Source organism: Cololabis saira, chromosome 3 (genome assembly GCF_033807715.1).
Source record: "Cololabis saira isolate AMF1-May2022 chromosome 3, fColSai1.1, whole genome shotgun sequence".
Taxonomy (NCBI): domain Eukaryota; kingdom Metazoa; phylum Chordata; class Actinopteri; order Beloniformes; family Belonidae; genus Cololabis; species Cololabis saira.
The window spans coordinates 6,020,195-6,024,094 of NC_084589.1; the positions used below are offsets into that span (position 1 = coordinate 6,020,195).

A 3,900-nucleotide genomic window follows, 5' to 3' on the forward strand; every position below is an offset into this window, starting at 1 on the left:
AGATGCAAGGCAGCAATGTCAGTTTAAGAAAAAACAAAAAACATGTTGCATTCGCAGTAAATTCTCAGGTCCTTCATAGTCCCTCCAGAGGAGACATCTATGGACTTGGAGGCATCTGGATTGATCCTACAGTGGTAACGCGTAGTGGGCAGATAAATAAGTCAGTTTTGGTGGGCGTCTGAATTGAGTTTCTGGTTTGGTTTTGGGCAGTTGATTGCCTTTGTTAGTCTAACTTTCTACCGTTCGCGGCTCTCTCTGCCGTTCGTGGCTCTCTCTGCCGTTCGCGGCTCTCTCTGCCGTTCGCGGCTCTCTCTGCCGTTCGCGGCTCTCTCTGCCGCCCGCGGCTCTCTCTGCCGCCCGCGGCTCTCTCTGCCGTCCGCGGCTCTCTCTGCCGTTTGTGGCTCTCTCTGCCGTTCGCGGCTCTCTCTGCCGTTCGCGGCTCTCTCTGCCGTTCGCGGCTCTCTCTGCCGCCCGCGGCTCTCTCTGCCGTCCGCGGCTCTAGAGAGTGATCAGTCTGTTTCGGTGGGCATCTGAAGTGAGTTTCTGCGTTGGTTTCGGGCACTTGATTGCCTATGTTAGTCTGACTCTGCCGTGTCTCTCTGTCTAATATCTTAGCTCACTGGCGCGGGCCACACCCACGGTTTTGTAAACTGCTCGGGGAAAGCAGAAAGACCACGTAAGATAAAGACCTGCGAGTCTACCTGCGCAAGTCCACCGAGCAAAGTTCCAAACTAAGTAGTGCAAATGTGTCTCAAACCAATCCCGGTCCCCTATGGATACAGACCGAGACGCGCCTCCCGTAGGCAGCGCAATCCGCAAAACCTGTGTTGGTAAACCCCATGGTATATCCGTCTGCCACATCCTCTGTTACCTTTGGTCTCTGGAACTGTCAGTCCACAGATAACAAAACAGAGTTCATCAGTTCATTGTTACATCTCTCAGACATTCAGGTCCTAGCCCTGACAGAGACTTGGATCCGCACAGAAAACACAGCTACACCAGCTGCTCTATCCGTAGATGGAGAATTCACTCAAACACCTCGCTCTACTGGATGAGGAGGTGGCACAGGAATTCTTATGTCCAAAAAGTGGATTTTCACATCCATCCGTCCCATTGCTAACTGCTCATCGCTGCAGTAAAAATCTCTAAGCCCTTCACTGCTTACATTCTGGTCATATACCGCCCTCCAGGAGGAAACCTAGATGAGTTCATCTCTGAAATGGACATGATTCTCTGTGACATCGCTGATGATGGCTCTCCACTAATTGTACTGGGAGATATGAACCTTCACATCGGCAAAACACAGGCAAATGAGTTTCTGGCTCTCATCCACTCTTTCAATCTTACACTGGTCCAGACTCCTCCAACACACAAAGCTGGTAACATCCTTGACCTTGTTCTGACCAGAAACTGCACTACAGCTGACGTGTGTGTCGCACCACTGCACCTCTCAGACCACTCCCTGGTTACATTTTCCATCTCCCTTCCTCATGTCATTCAGCTGACTCCAAAGATGGTTTCCTACCACAGAAACTTACGTTCTCTCAGCCCTTCACAGCTGTTAAATAAGGTCTGCTCTAACCTCCATTCCCTCTCAGACTTTCCCACACTATCTGTTAATGAGGCTACAGAAACACTTTGCTCCTCACTCGCTTCTTCTCTGGATAAACTTTCCTCTGGTGTCCAAACCAGCTGGACAGAAACCTCCCAGTCTATGGCTCGCAGAGGTTCTGAGGGAACACAGAGCTGGACTTAGGGCAGCAGAAAGAAAGTAGCACAAATCCAGAGAGCACACTGACTTGTCTGAGTACCGACAAAAACTTCTTCTTTCACATCCAGCTTGAAGGCTACCAAGGTATCCTTTTACCAGAATAAAATCCAAAATGCTCCCAACTGACAACTGTTCATGGCGTTTCATTCTCTTCTCTCTCAACCACCTGCTCAACCACCCACTGGGTTGTATGCAGAAAAGTTGTCTTCCTTCTTTACTGAAAAGGTTGCTACTGTCAGTAACCATTTCTCTGAGCCTGCCCACCTCAGTCCACCCCAACCGGCCACTGGCACCTCTCTCTGCTCCTTCCAGTCTCTAAACGAGGACGAAGTCTCTAAACTTCTAGTCGCCTCAAAACTGATCTGGTCTGTGGTCAGTCCTCATACTGCTCGACCTCTCTGCTGCCTTCGACACGGTCAACCACCACATCCTCCCCTCCTCACTGTCAATGCTTGGCATTTCAGGATCTGTCCTCTTGTGGTTCATGTCTTACCTCGCACGAAGATCCTTCAGAGTATCATGGCAAGGACGAGTGTCCAGAGTGCCACAGGGATCGGTGCTTGGCCCTCTTCTCTTTTCACTATACACCACCCCACTAGGTAAAATCATCACCTCTCATGGCTTCTCCTACCACTGCTATGCTAATGACACACAGCTCTTCCTTTCCTTCCCACCTGGTGACACGGCCGTCTCAATGTGAATATCGGCCAGTCTTTCTGATATCTCTGCTTGGATGAAGGACCATCACCTTCAGCTAAATCTGTCCAAAACTGAGTTCATTGTTTGCCCAGCCAGTCACTCCTAACCTCCTTAGATAAGCATGCAGCTAGATTCCACCACACGTGTGCTCACATCTTCTGCTAGGAATCTTGGTGTCATGTTAGACAGCCAGCTGACCTTTAAGGAGCATGTTTCGTCGGTTTCCCGGTCTTGGTGTTTCACTCTCTACAACATCAGGGAAATCAGACCTTTCCTGACAGAACATACTGTATGACACAGCTCTTGGTTCAGGCTTTGGTCATGTCACGTATTGACTACTGTAATTCGTTGTTGGTCGGCCTTCCTGCATGCTCAGTTAAACCGCTACAGATTATCCAGAATGCAGCAGCACGTCTGGTTTTCAATCAACCCAAGAGAGCTCATGTCACTCCGCTGCTAATCTCTCTGCACTGGCTTCCAGTTGCAGCATCAAGGTCCAAGCTCTGCTTCTGGCTTACCAAACACTTACCCAAACGGCTCCTCAATACCTTCACTACGTGATCCAGATACACTCCCTCTCCACAGCTCCGCTCAGCCAGTGAAAGACGCCTGGTGCTTCCACCACAACGTGGCATGAAATAGGTAGCCAGACTCTTCTCCTCCATTGTTCCCCGATGGTGGAATGACCTATCTAACTCTATCCAATCTACAAGGTCTGTACCTACTTTTAAGAGCAAGCTAAAGACTCAGCTCTTTAAGGAGCACTTCAGTATCTAGTAAGATGCATGCACTTATGACAAGATGGTGTCTTCTTAGACGTAGCTTCTTAGACGTAGCTTTCTTATTTAATATATATATTCTAGCACTGGCGTGACAGCACCTGTGTCCAACTGGACTCTCAGCAGTCTGACGAGCACTTATCCAGCTGTACCCGCCTATGTGATTTTGTGCTTGTGTTGTTCCCTCAGATGTAAGTCGGTTTGGATAAAAGCGTCTGCTAAATGATCTTTTATGAAACAATTTATTACTGTGTGCTCCCGACCAAAGAGGAAAAGGAGCCTCCAGAAAGTTGTCTCCGAGTCCAAATGCATCTGTGGGATATATGAGATTTAATGGGAGAAGAAGTCTGATTTGGTGAGACTCAAGGCTGAGTTATGGTTCTGCGTCAAAACAACGCCGTGCCTACGGCGTGTGGTTTGCGTCGACGCAGACCACACGCCGTCAGTGACGCCGTCACTGACGCCGTCACTGACGCCGTCACTGACGCGTATCTCCCAAAAATTGTAACTACGCGTTGAGGCGACGCAGACCAAATATTAGACTAAGGTGGAAAAGTTACATAGTGCTACTTTAAATGGTGATCTGAAAGCATGTATTAGGGTTATGTGTGGCTATGGCAGGAGCAACATGCCAGTGACAAGCTTGAAAAA

At 49.0% G+C, this 3,900-nt stretch overlaps 1 pseudogene; it reads left to right on the forward strand.

Annotated features, from left to right (window-relative positions):
- Positions 1-839: 839 nt before the first annotated feature.
- Positions 840-3,223, forward strand: LOC133424215 (uncharacterized; annotated as a pseudogene).
- Positions 3,224-3,900: the final 677 nt, after the last annotated feature.